This window comes from Carassius gibelio, chromosome A22 (assembly GCF_023724105.1).
Source record: "Carassius gibelio isolate Cgi1373 ecotype wild population from Czech Republic chromosome A22, carGib1.2-hapl.c, whole genome shotgun sequence".
NCBI lineage: Eukaryota > Metazoa > Chordata > Actinopteri > Cypriniformes > Cyprinidae > Carassius > Carassius gibelio.
Window position 1 is genome coordinate 19,468,444 of NC_068392.1, and position 27,757 is coordinate 19,496,200.

Below are 27,757 nucleotides of genomic sequence, written 5' to 3' on the forward strand. Positions count from 1 at the left end.
TCACAATCCCTTTAAGAGTCTAGTATGTGGCTCCAAGCACTCTAAGAAGTATTCTAATAGGGACACTCTTTCTCCTGGAGGATGTTTTGATGCTTGGATATTTTTATGTATTTTTTTTTTTTTTTTTTTTTGTTTTCTGAGAGATTCTTGTGCTCTGAATCTCCCCATGGGAAATTGTAGATCTCCTATAATTTAATCAGTGTAGTATACTGTCAAAAAGAGTCAATTTCCGTCCCAAAAGGTACAATCTACACTAACGTACCCCATCTCATTATAGTCAATGAATGTACCCTGTCAAAGCCAATTTTGTTCCCTTTTTGAAGGGTCAATTTTTGTACTGTTAAATAAAGGTACAAAATCGTCACCACAGGTACCTAAGGTACAAATCAAAAGGGTACAAATTTGTACCCTATGCCAAAGGTACAAAACTTTTTTTGGCATCTACTGTATGGCTCCTGGGGAACCTTTAACATCCATGGCACCTTTTCAATGTACAGAAGTAAAAATAAATAAATAAATAAATTTCATTAGATTATAAAGTGGGTTACAATTTATTTTAAGGTGTCCTTGTTACAATGCAATTATGCATATAAGTACTGGGTAATATTAATTAACTACATGTACTTCTTAGGGATGTCCCGATCCGATCCACGACATCGGTATCGTGCAGATACTGGCCCAGAACGCTAGATCAGAGATCGGAGAGGAGAAAGAAATATGATCCGATATCTATCCAACACATACCATGGTAAAATCTAGCTTAAACCATCAACTAAGTGCTTGAATATTAGCATTTCCCTGTCACATGATAACAGTAGCTGCCAATTATAGTTGCATGAATTTGAGAGTTAGCTAACTTACAGAATAGCCATGTCAGCAGTGTGGAAGTATTTTAACCTTAAAGGGGGGGGTGAAATGCTATTTCATGCATACTGAGTTTTTTACACTGTTAAAGAGTTGGATTCCCATGCTAAACATGGACAAAGTTTCAAAAATTAAGTTGTACGTTTGAAGGAGTATTTCTGTTCCAAAAATACTCCTTCCGGTTTGTCACAAGTTTCGGAAAGTTTTTTTCGAGTATGGCTCTGTGTTTGTGTTTGTTCCCTGCATTTCGAAGATGCTTGTTTTACAAACAAGGCCCAGTTTGACGCCGGATTTGAGTATCGCTTATTTCTTAAGGATAATGCAGTCCCAACGAAAAAGGGTCACGATCGTGTGTTGGAACCGCAGGCGGTGAGTAAAACTGCTTCAAATATCTCTGTGTTGTTAACTTAGCTATCGGCGCGCAAGCACATCAAGTAAACAACATGCGATGTTGTCATCAAACTGCACTTTCCACATGTACAGCTTTAAAAAAAAGACGACAAAGTGGAACTTAGTCATTTTCCAAAGCCACTAAGCAAATATATACAGTTTCAGTACATACCACATAGAGACGTCGTTGCTGCTGCTGCTCTTGTTAAATTTCAGCCTCTGGATCTGATTCTGGGTCATAAATATACGCTGAATCTGACTGTTAGCCATGGTTTGTTTTTGATTGGTTTTTTTCCTCACGTTAATGTCACAGCTTCTCAACGCAAAAGCCTACTGACGCTCGTGATTCTTTAGCTCCGCCCACACGTCACGCCTCCAGCCACTCGTATTTTTCCGGGAAAAATCAGTACAGACTATCTCTCTCTTATGAATATAATACAACTAAAGACTTTTTGGAGTTATGAAGGATGCAGTACTACTCTATAGGTACTCAAGATTAACAGGATATCGAGTGAAAACGAGCATTTCACCCCCCCTTTAAAGAGTAAAAAACTCCAACGGTCGAATGAGCCGTTTTCCGTTTGAGTCCCTGCCCCTTTGAGGTCAGACGCTAAAGTGCTCTTGCGGTCCGGTATGCCCTCGGTCTGCGATTTCTTCCGAGGGAAGGGTTGTGCGATATGAAGATTTTTGATTGTAGACGATAAAAATGTCCCCATGATCTGCTTTTGAAGAAAACCCTACTGGTTATTTAAATGTTTCATTTGTGTGCCTTTCTGACATGTGTTTTTTTTTTTTTTTTTTTTAGCACATTCAAAGTGTGCGCACGAAAATGAAAAACCCTTCAAACAGCACCTGATTTACTGAACTAAGTTCTGTTTTGTGTTGATACTGTCAAAAACACAAGGTTTATAACCTCAGTTGGTTATGTCTAAAAAGAAAGTAAACAACTGAAAGAAACAGATGCATGTCTGTATATTAGATGCGAGCAGGTCTTAAAGTGACAGAAGGCTACATGCTATCGACTGTAACAAAAGGGATAGTTCACCCTAAAATGTAATTTCAGTAATTTTTTATTCACTCACATGTTGTCCCAAACCTACAATATATTAATTTATTTCTTGTGTTGCACACAAAAGAAGATATTTTGAAGAATCTGGATAACCAAACAGTTGCTGGTCCCATTGACTTTGATAGTAGGGGGAAAAAACTCTGGAAGTCACTGTGAACCAGCAGCTGTTTGGTTTTCCACCTTCTTCAAAATAGAGTTTATGTTTAGAAGAAGAAGAAAACTCATTCAGGTTTAAAACTATTTTTGTGTGGGTACATGAAGTACGTTTTTGGGTGAATTATTCCTTTAATGTTAATAAAACACCAAACACAAAGAGAAAAATCACTCAATACTCTTGAGTGAAAAACTTAAACTATTGCTTTAATAGGATCAATGTATATTGTGTTTTATTTTGAATGTTCCTGCTAAATACTGTTGTTTATTTTTATTTGTGTATTATGTGTTTTTATAATGTGTATCTTTGTTCATTTTGTTTTTATAACAAAGATAGAATAAAATGATGTAAATCATTTTATAAAATGAAGAATAAAATAATGACAAAGATTTTTCTCTTCTCTTCAGGAAACCAAAACAAATTTACAGCCAAAAAAAACCTTAAATAATTAAAGCGGTCACATGATGTTGCTAAAAAGAACATTTGTGTATTTCGTAAAATGCAATGTGTTTATGGGGTTTAAGGTTAAAAAAAAATAACACATTATTTTCCATACAAATGTACAATATTGTTTCTCCTCTATGCCCTGCTTTTCTGAAACGCGTCGACTTTTACAAAGCTCATTGTTCTGAAAAGCAAGGTGTGCTCTGATTGGCCAGCTATCCAGTACGTTGTGATTGGCTGAATGCCTTAAGCGTGTGACAGAAATGTTACACCCCTTAACATAAAGTCATGCCATCTCCCAGCAGGACGAGGCTCAGTTCAGCTGCTCTGCTCATGCACATCCCATCATCGGATCTCTTTTAGCAGTTCAGTCAATGTACTGTTAGGAGTAACAGTATTTGTATCAATGCACTTTTGTCAACTTGGCAATAAGCGATTTTGAAATTTTTAGACCTCTTAAACTATACCCCATACATAACATAATCATTGTTCCCTATCTGTCGGTCACTACGAGTTATGTCGACCGACAAATGGGGTCTCACTTGGGAGGCCAATCATCTCTGATTTTAAGAGAAAACGCCAATGAAATTGGCAAGTGGATTAACACACCTGAGCCACTCCCCGTGCCAGCGGGTATAAATAGGGCGACAGGTGCATCCACTCATTAGATTTTTGCTTCGGAGCCGAGTGGTTGTATGAAAGCCGTTATACTCCACAAAGCCATTCATCTGCTGTGTCGGGAAGCTGTTCTGGTTGGCGGTACGGCGCAAACAGCGGTGTCCCTTTCAGCGATTCCCCTGAGCGCTTCAACTAAGAGAGCAGATTTCCTAAAAGAGCAAATCACGGACGATTCGCGTCTTTTTCAAGACGCCGTTTCGTCCGCGTCCTTCTGGATGCGGTCGTTTCCTGTTCTCTGACAACGGCCACGTTCGCTCTCTTCCGTGTCTGGGCATTCAGCACGCTGAAGGCGCGTTCGTGGATGGTTTGTGCACGCACTGCGTGTGTGACCATGGCAACGCTGTGATCGCGTCTCCCCTTTCTTAAAGGGAAGGGAGCAGACCCCTCTGTCACTACCCGTTCTGGTTTCTCTGTCTCGAGCAGAGGACCGCCGGCTAGTGCTCTGGGAGATTTGAAGGTGACAGTGAGAGCTTCTCCGCCGGGCCACGCCCCACGGACCTCTTACCCCTTCCGCAGTGTTTGTCCTGTGCAGCTGCTGGGTGATTTTGCTGGGCTGTCTTATGGCAGTCCCAACGGGTCATTCAGTTTGCCGCCGGAGATCAGATGTCGATTGCAGCATCGGGGATGGGCTGTTGATCTCTGTGGATGAAGATTCGGCGGGGCTTCCCCCCTCGGGTGTTGTCGCCACTGCCGAATTGGACCCAGAGTTGACAGCCGTGCTTGCCCGGGCAGCTGTGAGCATCAGGATGGAGGTGAATGCACCGCCCAGCCCTGAGTGCTTATGGCTGTTTGATTGGTTCTCGGTGTGGAGCGCGACTCACAACTGCGTTTTACTCTGGTTCCTTTCTTCCCGGATGTGCATGGGGAAGTGATGTAGTCGTGGATGGCCCCTTTTACGGCCAGAAGCAGCTCATTTTGTTCCTCCGTCATCACTACCCTCGATGGCGAGGCAGCTAGGGGTGTGTTGACATTCCCCAGCAGGAGAGTGCGATTGCGGTGCACTTGTGTCCGCAAAACGCCGCCACTGGGAGGGATAGTCCGCGCCCCTCACCCAAGGTCTGTAAGCTGTCGGCCGCGCTCGCTACCAAGGCTTACAGTGCTGCGGGCCAAGCTGTCTCTGCTTTGCATGCCATGGCTATCCTGCAAACCCAACAAGCCAAGGCTTTAACAATGCACGAGGGTAGGACCAACCCGAGGTTGATGCAGGAGCTGCCCATGGCGACTGACCTCCCCCTTCTGGGTGACGGAAGTCACAACGCAGTCCCTCGGGTAGGCGATGTCCACTCTGGTGGTCCAGTAGTGCCGTTTCAGGTTCAGCCTGGTCTGTATGAGAGACATTGACAAAGTGCACTTTCTCGATGCTCCCATGTCCCAGGCTGTCCTGTGTGGCGACGCTGTCAGGGGCTGTGCCCAGTAGTTCCTGACAGAACAACAGCAGACTGAGGCCATACAGCACATCTTGCCACGACGTGATCCTCCGGTTGCCACCATTCCGTCGCAGGCAGTGCCTCAGCCTGCTCGTCGCCGAGGGCGCCCCCTGCGTCCTCCACACCAGCTCCGCCCCGTGCTGAGAGTTCTTCGAGGCCGGCGCGTCGAGCCCCGCGCAGGAGAGCGGCGCCCCCCGTGTCACTCCCGGCTGCAAAGTCCTCGAGGAAGTCGACTAAGCGGCCCTGTCACGGGCAACTCGGAGATGCGGAGAACTGCTCTTCAGGAGATGGCGGAGAGAGTGCCACTCCCTCCCCCGGAGGAGGGCCGGGTGGAGAATCTTCTGGTTCTGTTCCGCCGCTGGTCGAACGGCCAGTGGCACCCACATTTTCATTGGAAGAGCAATTTCTCCTTCCTCCGAGTTGCAAGGCTCGTGGGCTGACAATGAGCGACGCACAGCTTCCTCATTCTCACCCACGACGGCCCCTTTCGCCAGCGGCCAAGAGGTCGCGGTTCGGAGACGCAACGCCTCTCCACGCGTCTCTGGCCAGTTCCTCCGGGAACACGGGGAGTGTGGTTGCGATGACCCAGGACGCAGTGCCTTCTGGGCCTTCCGGCACGACTCCCCATCGCTGCACCACTGCGGGTATGTCGACTGTCCCCTTGGTGCCACTTGTACGGTATCTGGGAGCGTGGCTTGCGCTGCCCAACCCGTCACGCTGGTTCATCCGGACGGTTCGACTCGGCTATGCGATTCAGTTCGCCCGGCGACCCCCCAAGTTCAATGGCGTGCTCGAGACTTTGGTGGCAGTCCAGGACGCCCCTGTCTTGTGCGAGGAGATTGCTGTCCTCCTGGCGACGGATGCAATCGAGCCGGTCCCTCCAGCCGAGATGAGGACGGGGTTTTACAGCCCTTACTTCATCGTGCCCAAGAAAAGCGGTGGCCTTCGACCTATCCTGGATCTGCGAGTCTTGAATCGGGCCCTACACAAGCTCCCGTTCAGGATGTTGACGCAGAAACGCATTATCAAATGCGTCCAGCCCCAGGACTGGTTTGCAGCGATCGTCCTGAAAGACGCGTACTTTCATGTCTCTATCCTCCCTCGTCACAGACCGTTCCTGCGCTTTGCTTTCGAGGGTCAGGCATGGCAGTACAAGGTCCTCCCCTTCGGGCTCTCCCTGTCCCCCCGTGTCTTCACGAAGGTCGCGGAGGGCGCCCTTGCCCCACTTTGGGAAGTGGGCATCAGGATCTTCAACTATCTCGACGACTGGCTCATTATGGCCCGGTCCCGAGAAGAGTTGTGCGATCACAGGGACTTCGTGCTTCGGCACCTCAGTCAGTTGGGGCTTCAGGTCAACCGGGAGAAGAGCAAGCTCTCCCCTGTGCAGAGAATCTCTTATCTCGGTATGGAGTTAGACTCAGTGAGTATGATGGCACGTCTCACCAGCGAGCGTGCCCACTCAGTGCTGAACTGCCTGAGTTCCTTCAGAGGCAAGACAGTGGTACCGCTGAAACACTTTCAGAGGCTCCTGGGGCATATGGCATCCGCAGCCGCAGTCACGCCGCTCGGGTTGCTTCATATGAGACCACTTCAGCACTAGTTACACTCCCGAGTCCCGAGATGGGCATGGCGCCGCGGTACACATCGTGTCACCATCACACTGATGTGTCGCCGCCTATTCAGTCCTTGGTCGGACCTTGCTTTTCTACGGGCCGGCGTGCCCTTAGAACAAGTGTCCCGGCACGTTGTTGTCACAACAGATGCCTCGAACTCGGGCTGGGGCGCGACATGCAACGGGCAGGCAGCTTCAGGGTCCTGGACAGGACCTCGACTGCTGTGGCACATCAACTGCCTGGAGTTGCTGGCAGTGCATCTAGCTTTGTGACGGTTTCGTCCGCTAGTGCTGGACAAGCACGTGTTGGTCCGCACGGACAACACTGCGGCTGTTTCGTACATCAACCGACAAGGCGGTTTACGATCACGTCGCATGTCTCAACTCGCCCGTCATCTCCTCCTCTGGAGTCAGACGTGGCTCAAGTCGCTGCGCGCTGTCCACATCCCGGGGGAGCTCAATCGTGCAGCCGACGTGCTCTCACGACAGCTCACTTTCCCCGGGGAATGGTGACTCCATCCCCAGACGGTCCAGCTGATCTGGAGTCGATTCGGGGAAGCCCAGGTAGACCTGTTTGCTTCCCACGAGTCCTCGCACTGCCAGCTGTACTATTCCCTGTCCCAGGCCCCCCTGGGCACAGATGCACTGGCACACAGCTGGCCTCGGGCTTTACGCAAGTATGCGTTTCCCCCAGTGAGCCTGCTCGCACAGACACTGTGCAAGGTCAAGGAGGACGAGGAACAGGTCCTGTTGGTTGCGCCTTACTGGCCCACCCGGACCTGGTTTTCGGAACTCATGCTCCTCGTGACAGCCCCTCCCTGGCGCATCCCCCTGAGGAGAGACCTTCTCTCTCAGGGGCTTGGCACCATTTGGCACCCGCGCCCAGATCTCTGGAACCTCCATGTGTGGCTTCTAGACGGGACGCGGCAGACCTAAGTGATCTGCCCCCAGCGGTGGTAGACACTATCACTCAGGCTAGAGCCCCTTCTACGAGGCAGGCCTATGCTCTGAAGTGGAGTCTGTTCACGAATTGGTGTTCTTCTCACCGGGAAGACCCCCGGAGATGCCCGGTCAGAGTCGTGCTTTCTTTCCTGCAAGGTAGGCTGGAGCGTGGGCTGTCACCCTCCACCCTGAAGGTGATTGCAGCCCATCACGATGCAGTGGACGGCCGGTCCCTGGGGAGGCATGACCTGATCGTTAGGTTCCTGAGGGGTGCCAGAAGGTTACATCCTCCTAGGACACCCCTTATTCCCTCCTGGGACCTCTCTATTGCCCTGGCGGGACTTCAGAGGGGTCCCTTTGAGCCGCTGGATTCGGTTGAGCTGAAGTCCTGATCGCGCTCACTTCCATCAAGAGGGTCGGGGACCTCCAAGCATTTTCGGTAAGTGAAGAGTGCCTTGTGTTCGGGCCGGCCTACTCTCACGTTGTCCTGAGACCCCGGCCTGGATACGTGCCCAAGGTTCCCACCACTCCCTTCCGAGACCAGGTGGTGAACCTGCAAGCGCTGCCCCTGGAGGAGGCAGATCCAGCCTTGTCGTTGCTGTGTCCCGTAAGAGCGCTTCGCATATACGTGGACCGCACCCAGAGCTTCAGAAGCTCTGAGCAGCTCCTGGTCTGCTTTGGAGGTCAGCAGAAGGGGAAGGCTGTCTCTAAGCAGAGGTTGGCCCACTGGATAGTGGACGCCATCGCCTTGGCTTACCATTCCCAAGGCGAGCCGTGCCCCCTGGGGGTGAGGGCCCACTCCACACGGAGTGTGGCCTCCTCCTATGCGTTGGCGCACGGCGCCTCTCAGGCAGACATTTGTCGAGCTGCGGGCTGGGCGACACCTAACACCTTTGCGAGGTTTTACAACCTCCGTGTAGAGCCAGTTTCCTCCCGTGTGTTGGGTAACAGGTAATTGGCGGGAAGGGCTGGCTGGGTGTCTCGCTTGCTGCGCCATTCCCCCTAACAAGGGGATGTGAGCGCCTTCTTCTCCCAGTAGAGTTCCCCGGTTGGCGTACCCTGGTCGAGCATCCTCCAGCACCCTCGGCGTCAGACTTGGCGGAGCAGTCTGTCGCCAGGCCCAGTACTGGCGTTAGCATGCCCGGAGCCGGTCAGCCCCTGTACTGGGCTAGGTGTCCATATGGCTGGGTTCCCTACGGGTAATCCCATATGTGTATTCTTCCACGGTAAGGTTTCCCTCTTGGCAAACCCATGTCTTCCCTTGACAGATCGCTCTGTCAGTCTCTTCTGGCAGCCGTTCCATCCCTACTCCAAGGTAGGACCTGCCTCAGAGACCCTTTCCATATGTAGTACTGCCCCCTGGGTCAGTCCATATCGGTATATCCACATGTCACCTCCCTACGGGTAGGATGTGGTCTCCGTAGCAACCTTTCCTAAAGGCTCGCTTCCCCATTGTCTTGCCAGCTGAAAGAACAAATAGGGAAGATTTGAAGCAATCTTTCACTGAAGGTTGAAATCCCTTCCATTTACTTTATGTGGGCGGAACAGCAGCATGGCCTTCTCCAGCAGCGATGTACTCACCCTTTGGCCCCTTCGGTACCAAGGTCAGTGAATTTGCGCTGGGGCTTTGGGAAGGTTACGACCTTAAGCGTAGCTTTTGTGGCACGCCAAGGCTTGTCAACAATTGCAGCGCCTCAGGGTTGTGACGAGGTTCAGGTTATGGCGTTTTCCATAGGACCCCATTTGTCGGTCGACATAACTCGTAGTGACCGACAGATAGGGAACGTCTCGGTTACGTACGTAACCCTCGTTCCCTGATGGAGGGAACGGAGACGTTATGTCCCCATGCCACAACCTTGAACCATTCGCTGTTGCCGGGACACGTTCTCGGCTCCTCAGCGTAAAACCTAATGAGTGGATGCACCTGTCGCCCTATTTATACCCGCTGGCACGGGGAGTGGCTCAGGTGTGTTAATCCACTTGCCAATTTCATTGGCGTTTTCTCTTAAAATCAGAGATGATTGGCCTCCCAAGTGAGACCCCATTTGTCGGTCGACATAACGTCTCCGTTCCCTCCATCAGGGAACGAGGGTTACGTACGTAACCGAGACGTTACTCATGAATATTAAGAGATATAAAATGTAGTTGTAGACCAAAATGTGCAGAGAAAAAAATTAAATAAATAATAAATATATGGGTAAATGAATAAATTATATGTATATATGTGTGTGTGTGTGTGTGTGTGTGTGTGTGCGCGTACGTGCGTGTATGTGTGTGTATATATATATATATATATATATATATATATATATATATATATATATATATAGTAGCATTCGCAGTAACAACATAGTTAAATATTAAATATAATATAATTAAATATAATAGTGTAATCACAATAATTTGTTTATTGCAAAAACATCAAAATGTGACAATTTGTGTACCCAGTGAGACACAGGAGAGAGAGATCCAAAAGCAGGTATGCTTTATTAAAGGGTAATCCAAAATCGAGGTCAAACAATCCAAGGTCAAAACCAACAATCAGTCCAAAACAACAATAAACAAAGGAAAGGAAAGGGAAAGGAAAGGAACAGAATGGAAACTCGGAGGACGAGAAGGCAGGAATGAATCTCGGGGAACGAGAAGGCTGGATATACGAACGGTAAGGACTCCATACAAACAACAGGGAAAGACTGGTATTTATAAGAAGGCTAAAGACAATCAAATGCCTGCACCTGGTGCAATTAACAGGAGTGCAATTACTGTGAAGACAGGACCAGACTAGAGGAATTCTAGTGCCTACGGTGAAGTGCCTAAGGGGAAGTGAGCCTACTAGTGGACACCCAGGGAAACAGAGACTAGACAGCATGACATTAGCCCCTCCTCCACGGAGCAGCTGCCAGATGCTCCACCTGAACCCAAGGGAAACCAAAGACACAAAGAGACCAGGAGGGAGGTGGAGCAGCGGACATCATGTGGACAAATGCAAGTCAAAAATGATCTTCATGTACGAATACATTAGCAGTGTCAGGGCAGCACCGATCTTCTGGAGTCCAGTAAGGACACCAGGGGATTACCAGAGTTTAGTCGTCCCGTTGATCCAGCCGCACGGAGGTCTGCTCCACCTTGGGGGGCTCTGGACCTCACCACATGGTTGTGGTGGTCTTCCGCTCCGCCCTGGAGGACTCTGGCTTCGACCACAAGGAAGTGGTGGTCTTTTGCTCCGCCCTGGGGGGCTTCCATCCTGACCTCACAGTTGTGGTGGTCTCCTGCTCCGCCCTGGGGGGCTTCTGTCCTGGCCACACGGCTGTGGTGGTCTTCTGCTCTGCCCTGGCGTGCGCCACATGATGTCCTTCATGGACTTCTGTTTTGTGTTTCTTGGTATCTGTTATGTTTCTGTCTGTTCCCCTCAGTGAGTCTGGCCCTCCGTCCCTCCCCCTGAGCCTCCACCTGTCTGCCTCCCTCCTGGTCTCTGTGTTGTGTCTTGTCATGGAGCGTCTGGGAGCCGCTCCGTAGAGGGTGGCTATTGTCACAGTGTCTGGGTTGTGTTCCCTGGGGTTCCACTAGATGTCCTCCTTTCTCACTGTGTCTGTCACCTTATCACTTCCTGTTTCCTTATTTGGTCACCTTCCTCCTTGTTGAATATTGATTGTTCCCCACCTGTCTCCTGTTCCCTCATTATCCTTCTGTGAATTTATACCCGGTCTGTCTGAGTCTGTGTTACGGAGTCCTTGTTTGAATGATAATTCATGTCCATCAGTTCTTGCCTTGCCTTGCCTTGTCTTCTTGTTTGTTTTCTTGTTGGATTTGGATATTCTGGTTTTGACCCTGCCTGGACTGTTTACCTGTTTGGATTACCCTTTAATAAATGACTTACCTGCAATTGGTTCTCTCTCTGTGTGTTTCCTGTAACACCGATCGTGACAGTCACAGCATAACTGAGGAAATGCATTCCCATGGCAAGCAAAATAAAAATTACATTGTAATTAATGGTTGCAGAAATGTTGTTCATTTTTAAGGTTTTAGAGTGTAGTCTTGTTTAATAGGATAGTTCACCAAAAATTAAAATTACCCATATAATATCTTTCTTATATATGAAATATATAAAGAAATGTATGACATGCAGTCATAATGATTTAATCCAAAAATAATAAAAAGGCAGGATAAAAGTGGTTCATCACATTAACTGTAGCTATCTGATGTCTTATACATGAAGAACATACCATAATTCAGTTGCAGAAAACCTTCACCTCAGCTATAGCTCTCAAATCTCAATAAAATAATGCATTAAATTTTGCATGTCACAGTTAATCATAAGACGTGCAAAAGCCATTGACATTTCACATCACTGATGTCTAAAATAGCTCAGCATGTCATATGAAGCATGAATCCAGTTATGAAGCATGTAAGTCATAGTCATATTGATCTTCATGCAGTTTGACTCGAGTTTAATTCCTATTGGGATTTCAAACATTAATGAAAGTAAAGGTAACCTCCTAAAACCTCTATCACATTAAAAAAGCAAACATTAATAAACACAAAATAAGAAAAAAAAAAGTAGATTTTACAAGTTGTCCAACAATGCATCATCATTCTGCATAGCATGCCTCTTTTTATTGCATCAGTGAATTATTCTCTGATATTAAAGTCATCCTTTTTTTATGGTTTTAAGATTTGGAAAGCAGTGTTGCTAATGTTAGCAGTGTGGACGGGTCATGCGGGTCCAAAGAGGCTGAGCTTTGCTGAATACCCATCATCTGGACATTATTAAGTCACGGGTAATTTGTTGTGGTTGACGACACTACTCTAGGCTTTGCATGTGCCAGATCATCACACACACAAAGTGTGAAAAACAATACATTTACTCTACATTATTTCTCTTACAGAATTACTGTTTTTTTGTCAAACATAAAAATATATATATATATTAAAAAAAACATTTTGGAATGACAGTTATTATCTTGTTTTCAGTTGGTTACGGTAAACGGTAAAATTGTTCATTTATTGTTAAGGTGCAGTACTCCTACTCAGTACTCATTTTGGAACTTAAATTGTAATAATATATATATATATATATATATATATATATATATATATATATATATATATATATATATATATATATATATATATATATATATATATATATATTCAGTTTGTTGGAAATCCAACTTAGTGTAAATACAAGACATGATTTTGGATAATACTGGGAAATAAAATACAAATGAAAGGTCCTGAAATTCAATTATTTTCTGATTTGTTTTAGAATTTGAAGGACTCAGACCAAACAACAAAATTATTCATAAAAAATAGTTAAGTATAATAGAAAGAAACACTTACAAAAGACAAAAAAAAAAATAATAATTGGATCGTTCTGGTTAGTCCATTTTATGAGTGAAAGAAAGGAAAGAGGAAAAACTTATCAGGACCTCTCCTCACTGATAAGGCTCTTAAGAAGGTCAGAGAAGGTAAGCTTGATGCCTTTTAAAAGACTCATAATTACTACCATACCATGGCTCCTTTTTTGTCTATATGCAACTTAGGGTAAATGGGCAGAGAGTTCAAACTGAAGACGTCACGTGATGGAGAACCAGTGATTTTTATCGGACTCAAATAAGACCTCGCTCACTCTTGGGTAATTAAGCTTCTGCTTTCAAAGACTTGAGATGGATGCAAATACACAACGGCTTGCTCATAATGATTAGAAGATCTGTCTCACTGTAGAATGTCATAGGATTACTGTCTATAGCATTATGTTGCTATATAATAAGAATTATCTAACACTACATTAGGAAATGCTATTGTTAATACTTTTATGGAAGATTCACCCAAAAATTAAAGCTCTGTTCATTACGCACCTTTGTGTCTGTGTTTGTGTTGTCAAACTGATGTTCTCTTTACCCTGCAAAGCAAGCGTTGTTTAAATTTCAGTCTGTTGCTCACACAAAACTATTGAGAAGAGTGAGTGAGTGAGGATGAATGAATCTAGTGTTTCAAGCATTGCCCTCATGCAGTAACTGTGTAAATAGATTTAAATATCTCTATTAAAAATTATGTATGTATAGGCCTATTACAATTAGTATAGTATTGCAATCACATATTTTATGTTTTCAGGGAAGTATAGTTATTGAAACATATCATGTACACTATAAATAATAATAATAACTAGATAAAAAAAAAAAAAAAAAACCCATTAAGTTAGCTTGAGAAAGCCGGACCAGAAAGTTTGAACATTAGAACATTTTTAAAAGTTTAAAAAGTTTTAGATATGAAAGATTTCAGCCTGAAATAGTAAGAAGTTTAAATTAGTTTTAAAAGCATAAAGTTTAAATGTTTGAAGAAAATACAGTCTGTCAGAAATAGATAGATAGTTGCTATGTGGTTGCTAGGGTACCCGGGGAGGGGGGGGGGGGGGTTCTAAGGCGTTGCTATGTGGTTGCTAGGGTACCCGGAGTGGTTGCTAGGGTGTTGCTATGCGGTTGCTAGGGAACCCAGGGTGGTTGCTAGGTTGGTTTGGACAGTTGCTATATTGTTGATATGAAGATAGATAGATAGATAGATAGATAGATAGATAGATAGATAGATAGATAGATAGATAGATAGATAGATAGATAGATAGAAGGTACGTCTGATTGAGTGTAATGGCCTTCAGTGTGTTTAGAATTTTTGACAGTTAGAGTTTTGCGGAATGTTCAGTTGAGCAGAGGCTTTTCAATGTAAGTCTGTGGGAGTTTTATGATTTTTAATCTTCATTTTTATGAAAACCATAAATCTGATCAGTCAGATCAGTCTGAAGATCTGGGCTAAGTTTGGAGTCTGTAGAGTTAAAGCTGTAGGAGGAGTAGCAGTCAGAAATTTAGTCTCAGAAGAATAAAAATAAGTTTAAATAGAATATTAGTAAGTTGGCTTTCTCAAGCCAACTTAATAATAATACAAAATACATCTTACGCAATACTTTCAACGCCAAAGCATTCACATGCTCGCAGAACTTGTAATTATAAATTGTAAGATGGGAATGTTCTGAGAGCTACAACTTGGACCATGCGACCGCTGTATCATCTGACCACCGCCAGATTTCTTTATGCGCTACCTCCGAGTCTGAAGACCTGGACTATGGAAGGCAGACAGTCCCAAAAGTCTTTAAACTGAAAATGTGAAATGTGGCCATGTCAACACGTACAGTTTTGTCCATGTAATTCTGAACGTCTTTCTTTTGCATCTGTAGACTCACACATTCTGGCTGTGTTAAGGTATCAGTTTTCGCAGTGTTTTTTTAGTATGTGTAAAGATACACAGTTTTACTACATTAAGATGATTTTAAACGTGTCTCTCAAAGCACACACATTGTGGCCATGTTTGATTGTGTAATAAAGCAGATTTTCCTTTAAATTTACCCATATATCAATATTTTCTTTAGTTTATTTCGGCATTACAACTGACATCTACTGTTATCAATTAATTAATGATACAATGTAAATTAAGACTTTTTCATCTGAGAAACAATGTTGAACTAAACACGTCAAAAAAGACACAACAAATCATAAAATAAGACTGATATTACACACAATGTATGATACCTTTATGATTCAACAGCGTTTATTCACTTTTGTTTTTGTAAAAAAGAACAGTCTTCAAATGATTTTATATATTTTTTAATTTTTTTTTATGTGTGCTCCACAGGAAATAAAAAAGTAATTTGGGGTTGGAACTATGTGAGGGTGAATAGGCCTTTTTTGGCTTTGAATTATTCATAATGTTAATGCTTTATGATAAATAGTCGTGATAAAAGGCCTCACTTCCCTTCTGTAACTATAAATAGTTTTTATTAAATAGTACAGTGTTGAACACTGTTCTAGAGCACATTTTTACTCACTGATCGCCTTAAGTAATTAAACAGATCGTTCCATGACATCAGTATTTTTCACTTGAGTTTTAAGACACACATTCACAATATTTTGAGTTTCTTTGAACAGATTGTCAAGACGTTTCATCTTTACTAAATATTACACTGGAAACTCTGGTTTTGGATATCAAAAACTGTCTGGAATAGCACCTGTCTCATAGCATGAGGTATGCTTCTGGTTAAACTTGGATTGAAGAAGTGTTTATTTGCTTCTTTGGATCCGCCAGAACTGGCGTGGTGAGAATGTCCAGGTGTCTGAACACTTCAGCTGTTTCAGTGCCGTTCCAGTGGCTCTGCTACCAGAAACACTTTGCCTGCACTAGAGCAGGCATAATTAACATATAACAGAACACAGTACAAAGAAAACTCTAAAATGACACCATCTCACCTGTTTTTAACTTACATTGTTTTATACTGTATACAGTGGTATTTTGTGGGTGGAGTTATGTTCCATCTCAAAATCTAAAGAAAAAATAAAATATTCTCCCTCCATATATATATATATCACAATATTACAGCGGCCCTATTGTATTTATGGCAGAAAACATCACAAAACCCTTGGTGACCCTGCTGACAAAAACAGTAGAAACCATCACAGAATGATTTCCACTACAAATACTAACACAAACCATCAACTTTTAACCATTAAAACCATTAAACAATGGTTTCCTGTAATGTGTTTTGGGACATTTTACATTAGGATTTAGTAACTTTAACAAAAGCCATGAAAAGAAGTTGACCATTTGCCAGTAAAGATCAACAGGTGCCATTAAAGTTTCCATTAAAACCTATCCAATTTTTAGAGAGGGATTCCCTAACTAGAGTTTGTATAAGGCACAATAGAAGACATCAATAAGACAAATTAGCTCTATATATATATTGCCGACAATTACTAAAATCTGTTACCTATAAATAAAACCACAAATAAATGATTCTCATTCATTTACCTCTTTTTACCTTTCAAACTCCTTTATAAACAATACTACAAACATACATATTTCATACATAAACTCAGACCAGCAAAGGAATCAAATCTTATCTGTTCTGATATGATGATGAAGGACAATGATACAAATGCTGAATGTTCATTCTACACGTCTAGAAATCATTGTCCATGAAATCCAATATTCACCATCCAAAGACTCCCCAGTGCAACACGTAATCCTGTAGATACAGTACAGACCAAAAGTTTGGACACACCTTCTCATTCAAAGAGCTTTCTTTATTTTCATGACTATGAAAATTGTAGAGTCACACTGAAGGCATCAAGGGCTATTTGAGCAAGAAGGAGAGTGATGAGGTGCTGCTCCAGATGACCTGGCCTCCACAGTCACCGGACCTGAACCCAATCCAGATGGTTTAGGGGTGAGCTGGACCGCAGACAGAAGGTAAAAGGATCAACAAGTGCTAAGCATCTCTCGGGGAACTCCTTCAAGACCGTTGAAGACCATTTCAGGTGACTACCTCTTGAAGCTCATCAGGAGAATGCCAAGAGTGTGCAAAGCAGTAATCAAAGCAAAAGCTGGCTACTTTGAAGAACCTAGAATATGACATATTTTCAGTTGTTTCACACTTTTTTGTTACGTATATAATTCCACATGTGTTAATTCATAGTTTTGATGTCTTCAGTGTGAATCTACAATTTTCATAGTCATGAAAATAAAGAAAAAACTATGAATGAGAAGGTGTGTCCAAACTTTTGGTTTGTACTGTATCAATCCCAACAACCAGCAAGTCTTTGGAGTCACTTTTGTGGCATAACCCGGTTCAAGAATCCAACATAACAGTTGACAACATAATTCACAGCCTCAAAACCCACTTTAAAGTCATGCTTATGGTGCAAGTACAACAGGCATATTAATATAAGGATAAATCCCACAGAATGTGGAGTCTTTCTAAATAATATGAAATAAATCACATTAGAAAAATAGTCACACATAAATCACCCAATTTAGCATTCAATCAATACAAGTGATTGTTTGGAGCCATAAGACTTGTCTAAATACCCACACTTGCGGTATTTGCACTTGACTACTTCTATGACGTATTTCCTGTGTTTAGCCCAAGTGTTCAACTGAGGATGAAGACCACAAGTGTGTGTCAAACTTTTCATAACCTAATGGGACACACTTATAGTAATGTAAAAATATATTCTATATAAATAAAATACTTTGCATTTTAAAATCAACTTCTAATGTTAATTTAAATTTGTGGTGCTTTTAATTAAGTGATAAAAAGCAGTTCCTAATGTTTTACAAAATATATATACTATGCAGCAATAAAATGTGTAGCATTTTGTTTTACTACCAAATTATATGTAATATCTAATTATTATTAATATTTAACTTACATTTTAAAGGTTTCTTGGCATCTCTGCGATTTATTTCCACAACGTGATGCATGATGGGATACAATAAGCCTTGAATACCACTCTGGAGCAGTATTCGAGATAGTGTGGATTTAGTGTGCGTTAAGGAGCACTGCGCTTTGGCGTTTTTAAGATCTGGACAGTCTTGCACACTTACTTCCTGTCATGCACACGCGCTCTCAAGTGGCCAAGACTGCGAGTGTGGGTATTTGGACAAGGATGTAGTGTTAAGATGTCATGTTCCTGTAGAACACGATATACACATTGCTCGGTTTCTGTTCTTTATTTTAACAACTGCGTAACATAAAGTACCCTGTGCTGTCTCATGCTGCTTGTGCCCTATATACTCAACTATCATTACAAAGGCAATAAGCAATGCCTAATTCCCTCCATTACGAATCTGACTTTTTCTTCTCCCTTCACCCATTGTATATCTGAGAGATTATAGCTCCATGTTGCCCCCTCATGGTTGGTAGAACAATGACAACATAAGCACTACAGTGAGGGACCGCAAACGTCTGCAGAGAGTGGTGAAGACTGCTGTGAAGATCCCCAGGACCCCGCTGCCCACTCTGCAGGCCATTTACCATCACAGAGAGCTGTCCATCATTAATGACCCCTCCTATCCCCAACACAGACTATTCACACTCCTACCCTAGGGACGGAGGTATAGGAGTGTAAATTGCAGGACTCCAGATTAAGGAACTCCTTCCCCTCAGCTATTAGACTCTTAAACAGGTAGCTAGCCAGTGGACTTATCTATCTCAGAGAACAATCGATTCAAACATGTATAATGTTATTGCTGTTATTACTACCGTTGTATATTTGTTGATATTACTCATGTAGCCTCATCTCAATTTGCACATCTGTTACTGTTACTGCTGCTATTGTCAGCATGTTACTGCACTATTTGCGCAAGTTCATACTGTGCATTTGCATATATAGATATCATATACATAGTCTATATTTATATTTTGCACATTCTATATTCCTACTACTGCAGCAGAGTTTTTTTTTATTGTGTTTCGTACATTGTATGTATGTATGTATGTGTGTGTACAGTTTTGTCTTGGCATTCATTGTGGACAGCAAAGAAATTCATTGCTCAGGGAAATTTGTTTCCTGACTGGGTATATGACAATAAAGGCTTTGAATCTTTGAATTATAACCAGTAAAACCATTTCAAATCATGTGATGCTTTCTATTTTCTTTCTCCTTTTTTTTCAGCAGAAGATTGAAATAAAATGTATTATTGTATTGCAACTAAAATATTTAACCTACATAAAAAGAGCAGAATGCCAAATGTATGTAAACCAATACAACATATTTCACATCTAAAAGTGCATAATTTATGTAGATAAGATCATTCTACAATTTCGGAAATAAAATAGGTAAAATAAATCATATCTAAATTCTTTAAAAAAGCTCCTATAACCATTGTACCCTACTTGAAATGTCGCCAGAAAAAAAAAAAAAAAATTCTGCCAAAGTCAAGTCAAGTTTTGGCCACTGCCACCTTATTTAATTTCCATATGTCAACTTGAATAGTATTTTCCTTTGCATCAGGATATCAATGCACAATTCCCCCATGTTGAGCCACTTACCCCCGAAAACATCAAATAAAGGTGCAGCGTTGGTGGTGAGACTGAAATTAACGCTGATAGGAGAATTAGCACTGATTCAAGAGTTTCCATTGCTCACCGAGAGCGTGAATGAGTAAATAATTCAAATTCAATTTCATGGATCGGGAGAGAAAAGCACGTACTATTAGTTTGAACACAGAGAAGGCCAGAGCCAGGAGCAGGTCACTTTGTCCATCACGCTTACCTCGTGTTAGGTGGCTGTTTGATCCAAGTCTTTGACTATCTTCTAGATCTTCATGCATTACCAGGCCTTCTAATTTATTCCATACCCCCTCTGAAACGGGCTTTCGTCAGCTTACAATCTGCCTTCACTTAAAGCCCAGGTAGGCGCCCTGTTGTGCCACCTTCTTCAGATTACGTATGTCATATCAAGATTTTCAGATGGATTGTACAATACGTTTATTGTCATCTGAATGTTCTCGTGTTTCTCAAGAACGCTGGATTTGAAAATGTATGATGTCATGAATATACTTGTCTTAATCGACACCTGATTTTCGAGAAAATTTAAACCAGCGGTTTTGCTTCAGGACTCAGAGTTTAGATTGGACATGAGGAAGCAACATGAAAAAGGGATGATTTATTTATTTATTTTTATCATGAAAACATGAAATCTATTAACATTTATTAATTATGTTCACCAAAAAAAAAAGACTGTATGACATTTTTGGGTCGAGAACCACTGATTTAAAGCATATGACAGTCACCCTTGTTCTATTTAAGGGGTACTCTTGGTTTTTATTGCCTCCCGTCCCACTGATCCTGTGAAACGGAGGCCTCCCAAATGTATTGCTTCCACAAGGAGCGATTTTATGAAAAAACACTTGTGGATATAGCCTTCGTTTCCACATTTTTGGCTCTTTAATGCATGGTCTTTTTCTGAAATTCCTTAATTGTTTTTTATTTTTTGGTGGAAAGCACAGGGAGTGGAGAAGCACACAACGGTGATTAATATTGAATTTTGCATTCTTTCCTAGTTGCCCTGTATTGCTGGACTCTCACTCAGGATTGTAATTGTGCAAAAATTGTGGGTTTGCACTTTGCACAAGGGCTTTGAAGAAAATTAAAGTGCAAATAATTAGAGAGCACATTTATTTAGTTGTTTTATTAACTGAATTTTGGTAATCTCTCACTAATTAACACGAAGTGGCACTCCAAAAGCATTTTACTCCCATGATGTAACATATGTGAAACAAGATAATCAATGACAATGAAGGGCACTTGATTTTATCCATTTGGGGTTGTATGGTGATAAGTGGCCTCTATATGACAAAAAAAAAAAACAAAAAAAAAAAACAAAACAAACAAAAACACATACAAACTGTTATTAAAAATGCCACTTCCATTACACAATGTCAGAAGTTCACATTATCACATATTCATCAAGGTCATGATTATATATTTTTCCCCTGATATTGAACAATGTTATTTGGTATTTAAATGTGCCTCTTATTGAAGAATCACATGTTTATGTTGTAAAATAGAGGACTTTTGGTGAACCCTTAGGAAACTTCACTGAAATTGTATTGATATGAGAAGATAAAACCTTAGGTTATAAAAGGCAACTATAAAATATGTCCAAAACATTATTATACATGGAAAAAGATGGTTGCTTGGCATGTGCAATTCAACATGAGTGGTAAAGTAAAGAACAATGTTTTGTGAATGTGGTTTATGCATTAGTAATTCGACATCGAAGGAGGATGCTTCATTTCATGTATCTGAACTAACAGCCAGAAAATAATTAACAAGCAATGTGTATCTAAAAAAATAAAAAAAAAAATACTGGAATGCACTTGGATGGACATAACTCTCTCAGTTTCAAACATAACAAAAGTCTTATAGATTTGGAGCAACATGTGGATTGATTTCATTTTTGGCATCTCTCACAGAAAGTGAAAACACCAGTGTTGGGGGTAATGCATTACAAATAATGAGAGTTACGTAATCAGATTAACAGTAAAGTAATGCATTACTTTTTAATTTACAAGAAAATATCTGATTTACTTTTTTCAAAGAATAATGTCAGTTAATTGTTTTACCTTTTATTGACTGACAGTTCTCCTGTCCTCATGTTGGGAGAAATCAGGAGTGAGTGCAAAGGCGTTGTGTGCGCTCTTGTGAACATGATGTTACTGTAATTCTAGGCTAAATGTGAACATGCATTTACTCATCTCACCTGCTCAAAAACAGATCCAGTGTTCCTCAAAATGAGTTAAAACAGTAAAACGCAAACTCAGAATATGATGTAAGCCTGCAATAACTATGTCGAATAACAAAAATATTCTTTATGTATTTAACCCCATTTTATTAACTTTTTATATAGAAAACAAACAAGCAAGACCAGATGAGAAAAGGTAATGAAAAATTAATGTAACACATTACTTTCTATTAAAAGTAACAAAGTAACGCAATTAGTTACTTTTTTTAATGAGTAGTGGAATTTGTAATGAATTATTTTAAAAGTAACTTTGCCCAACACTTGAAAACACTGTCTCTGTGTGTCAAAAACATTGCAAGAATACTGATCTAGGAAACATTTCCCAGAAGCATCATAAGCCTATGGTTGTGAATTCCATCGTAACTAACGATTCTGTGTTGCGCAAAATCACAGGTCCATTCGCTAAGAGCATCACAAACTTACGCGGTTGGAACTACTGCTCTCGAGTTTATTGTTAGTATGACATACAGTATGGACCAGAATTTCCACCGTTCTGCTAACACTGACTCAACCAATGTCGTGAGTTTAAGGCGGGGCTCTTCGTTTGCCTGACCAATGGGAGAGAGTTGACAATTCCATTTGATGTTGCATGTAGTAATGTATTACACACTTCATCATTAGCAACTAAAATGGTTACAACAATAAAATATTAAGTGGCTTATTGTACCTTTTTGACAGATTTTGAGCATATTATATAGCGTAAACTAAAAAACTGACGGTACAGGTATTTTCACATATGTTATAGCTGTAAAAAAGTAAAATTCATAATTGTGTAGCTCTACTGTACAGTGCCAGATGCCCCTGCACAGTGATTTATCATTGGGCTGTTAACATTAATTGACCAAATTATTTTTAATTGAATCTGTCACATAGCCTTTTCTTACAAAATAAAGCTTAATTACATCCTCATTGCATGGGCACAGTTGATCTTAAAACATTTAAATCATTGTACCTGTAAAAATATCATGTTTCAGGTCATGGTTTTAACAAAGAACTGGCACAAGAAGCAGCTCCACATTAAAGGGGAGTCCTCCACAAATTTTCCAATACTGTGTGATTTTCCATCAGTTTCTCTAGGGCATCGGTTTATAATGGTGTTTCCCAGTTATCCTGGAGCCCTGCCCAAACGCTTGTTTTGTTTTGTTTCTTTGCTTATTCCTGGAAAGAATCCTTGTTGATGAGTTGTCTTGTTAAAGCACTCCCAGGTGGAATGCAACTTTGATGAATATACTTTCCTCAGTATTTCGAGATTTACTTGTTTGGCATTGCAGTGACTGTTCTTACAAGTGAAGAAATAATTATATATTGTTATAAAATGTGGGAAAATGAACAACTTAGTGCAGTTGGTTTTATGTGTATTTTATTAGAAGTTAATGCCTGGACCTCTGAAACTGGCATGTGTGTTAAATGCATTTATTATACGGCATTACAAGGTATGTTATCCCAGGATAACAACTGGTAAAAGCTAATAACAATGGCTTATCCGGGTAACAGCAGTCGGCGCTGTACTATTGCTTAAACATTTCTTTTGTTGGTGGAAGATTTGCATATTTTTAGGTAATAAAATATTAAAACTTGATTCAAATCAAAATATGCATTTCTACATTATTAATAATTCATTTCACATTTTCATTGAATAAATCTAAAATTTTAACAGCAATATACACAAATGTATCACAAAACACCTCAGGCAGGTGGCCTTTTATTAATGTATAATGTTTGTTTTATATGTTGTTTATGCAAAGCTTGACAAACTGAGTCCATTTTGAAGTAACCAAATTCTCTCATTTTTGTATTATTACATGCATTTAGTATTAAAATTCATTAAATTATAAAAAAAGAACCTATATTATAAAACTGACCTGTGATCAGTTAACATCTATGAGACCATTCTTTTTCAACAAGATGTTAGTCATCTTGTAAATTCAAGAACTGCGAGTTTATATTGCACATATTATATTGTGAGTTCATATTTTCTTTTTTCTCTTGGTTTATATCTCACAATTTAGAGATTATAACACATAAATGTTAGTTCAGAAGTCAGAACGTTTCCTTTCACCCTTAGAATAGGACTTTTTAACTCACAAATTAAAAAAAAAAAAAAAAAACTCAGAGTTGCGAGAAAAATAGCTCACAGTTGCGAGAAAAATAGTGAGAATAGTGAGTTTATATCACACAGTTCTGAAAAAAAAGTCGGAAACTCAGTTGTGAGAAAAAAGATAAAAAGTCGCAATTAACTTTATTTATCTGTTTACACAATTTTATTCAGGCCGAAACAGGCTTCCCTAAGATCCAAACCACTGATTCAAATTTGTAAATATTTGAAGCTTCATGAAGCAGTGTTTTGAAACAGATCATCAGTACCTGAAAGAGGATAATGCAACAAAATCTCCCAGCAATTCATAACTATGTTACATTTTGGCGAATTGATGATTAAATCGTGTGATTTTTCTATGATTTCATTCATGCGATTTCATACAATCTGTTCATGCACCAATTAGGGTAAGAAATGGACCTCCGTGCTTACTTTTTCTGAAAATCGTTAGGTTTTCATACAGTTCAATTGGGAAAATGACCCCCAGAGGTTTGCAAGAAAATCCTCTGTAAAACTTTTACAGCAATGCTGATAATATAACATGTACTTGTCACGTTCTGACTTATGTTCTCACACATATCGAGTATGTTTCAGGCCTTATACGAGTGGAGTTTACTTTTGAAGTTTGGCTAAGCAGGGACAGCCGTGTCATGGACGTGGAGCTTGGACACATGTAAACAGGTGATTAGCATCACGGGAAACAAACAGATATGGACTTAATGTGTGGATGCTGATCGGAAGATTGCTGGCATGTGGGGCCAATTGGTGAACAATAGGCCGAGTTGAGCTGTGAGGCAGATGATTGCTGACAGATGGAGCCCGAGCAGGAGAAGAAAGCAATCAGGTGGAAGCAGTGATATGGTTGCCATCAGGTGAATGTGAGAGCAGCATGATGTCAGAATGAGTCAGTGACAGACCCCCCCAGACAGACTGATGTCAGTGTCCTGCCATGGGGGGTTGCCACTACCTCAGCCAACTACAAAGAGCTGGAGACCAGTGAACTGATGACATGAACCGGTAAACAGAACTAATCAGATGCTGCCTATTAGCACCCAACAACCAACACTACAGTCCAGAGACTAAGAGAGCGCCTGGATCATATTTCCAAACAGTGTTTGTAGAGTATTAGTAGACTGGCAGGGTTAGATTAAAATGACATGTACTTGCAACATTACTGATAGTCAGTGGAATGTCTTTCGGGAGACCATCAAAATAAATAGTTAGCAGATATTAAGCAGACGGGCTACTAATACTCTAATGAGAGTTAGTAGACATTTAGGTGTTCTGTTACTTATTGTCAACAGAATGTTCAAAAGGAACCACCAAAATATAGTGTTAACCATTTCTTATATTATTAATTGATCTGTAAAAAATACTATTCCGTTGTTAGTTCTAACATTTATTTTAATATTTTAATTGTAAAAATATGCTTTAGATTTTTTGCATTGTTAGTTAATGTTTAAATTAAATTTAAATGTATGCATTTAGCAGACACTTAAGCAACTTACAGAGCATTCAGGCTATCAATTTTTACTTATAATGTGTTCCTGGGGAATTGAACCCCCTACCTTGCGCTTGGATATTTACAGCAGTATTTCAGTCATTTTATTAATATGAAAGTCACAATGCTAAACTAATTAATTAATTGTCCTGATAAAATATTAACTAATATACATTAATATATACTATGATATATCATTAATATATTATCATATAATAATGAAATTGACATTTTAGTTTGCAAATTCCATTTTCATCCCATGTTGACAACCGTTCAGTTTACCAAACATCTGCATCAAATAAAATCCATTTAAAATAAAGCTATGAGACGCAATTGAACACCTGATATGTCACCAAACAGGGTCACAGTGATCACTTCATCAGGACAGCTGTAATGATTTTACCACTTTGCTTTATTCCGGCAGTAACCATAACAGAGGAGGGAGCCATACAGCGGGCAATAGCTGTAAAGTTACCAGGAAAGGCCAGAGACCTCCTATCATTAAGAGTGATGATGGACCCAAGAGGAACATCATCACAGTCTCGCTCCAAATCTTTGCTAAGACCCAACATCATGCTTATGCGTTTAGACAAGGTCACCTAGTTTTAGGCAAAATTTAGGCAAAAAAGTACACCATCCACTTTATTTAAATAGAAAAAGACAGGTTTTCTATAGTTGCATTAAAAAAGGTCATGGGAAAATGGGCTTATGTTGCTCTGTTTAGGAAGTTCAGCTTTTTTATGAATTATTTAGTTTTTTCTGCTGCCTGAGGATTTGATTAATTGGGTCAATGTCAAGTGGTGGGATGATGGTTTTAATATTACAAATGTTCAAACAGATTAATGCAATATCAAGATGTTGCAGCTGGCGCTACAGATTTTCCGCAAAGAACTGTTTTTTTGTCAGTTTTGTAGACTAACCAAGACAAAAGTAAATTCCAAAGTTCTAGAATATGATGCTGCTCGCGTTAGTGAGAAAACATAGAGTAAACAGGCAAAGATTATTAGCAAAAACAGGCAGACAGCTCTGTAACAGTCCTTCCTCTAAATCCACGTTTAATTCGTCATTATGCTTGGTTTGGTTTGAAAAGATGGCAGAATTTGTTATCAGTCTAACGTTAATTAGGTGACTTTGAAAAAAGCAGTCAAAATCATAATAATAAAAAAAAAAACACTTGGAGAAGCTAAAAATCAGAGTCAAACTCATTTAAAAAAGACAATGTTACCCAGAAAACAGAATACAGGTTTAACTCATTCAAAAAACTTCTGCTTAATGTTACACTGTCAGACATGCAAAATAAATCTAATGTATCTCTTGCTCTGGCTACTGTGTATAGACCACCAGGGCCGTATACAGAATTCCTAAAAGAATTTGCAGATTTCCTCTCAGACCTTCTGGTTACAGTTGATAAGGCACTAATCATGGGAGATTTTACTATTCACGCTGATAATACAAATGATGCAATAGGACATGTGTTTACTGACCTAATAAACTCCTTTGGAGTCAAGCAAAATGTCACCGGGCCCACTCATCGTTTTAATCATACACTAGATTTAATTAACTATATCTTCCTGAACTAGATATCATACCTCAAAGTGATGATGTTAGAGACCATTTCCTTGTATCGTGCATGCTGCGTATCACTGATATTAACTATGGTAAATGGACTGCATTTATATAGGGCTTTCAACAGACCACATGGCCATCCAAAGCACTTTTCAAGTTGCCTCACATTCACCCATTCATACACCGACTGCGATATCAGCCATTCAAGGCACCATCCATCTTGTCGGGAGCAGCTGGGGTTAGGTGTCTTGCTCAAGGACACCTCGACACTTGGTCAGGTGGAGCCGGGGATTGAACCACCAACCTTCCGGTTTGTAGACAACCTACATGAACCAATGAGCCACTGCCGCCTATATGTCTCAGTATTATCGTCTGGGCAGAACTATTGTTCCAGCCACCAAAGACAGATTCACAAATAACCTGCCTGATCTATCTCAACTGCTATTTGTACCCAAAAATACACATGAACTAGACGAAATGACCGGCAACATAGGAACTATTTTCTCTAATACATTAGAAGCGGTTGCCCCCATCAAATTGAAAAAGGTTAGAGAAAAACGTACTGTACCATGGTATAACAGTAATACTCACTCTCTCAAGAAAGAAACTCGTAGTCTTGAATGCAAATGGAGAAAATAATTGTGTGGAAAAACAGTATGTTCAGCTATAGACAGGCTCTAAAAACTGCCAGGGCCAAGCATATCCACAGACTCATAGAAAGTATCCAAACCAATCCAAGGTTTTTATTTAACACAGTGGCTAAGTTAACAAATAACCAGATGCCCCCTGATTCAAATATTCCACCAACGTTTAATACTAATGACTTTATAAATTTCTTCACTGATAAAATAGATAACATTAGAAATACAATAGCGAATCTAGA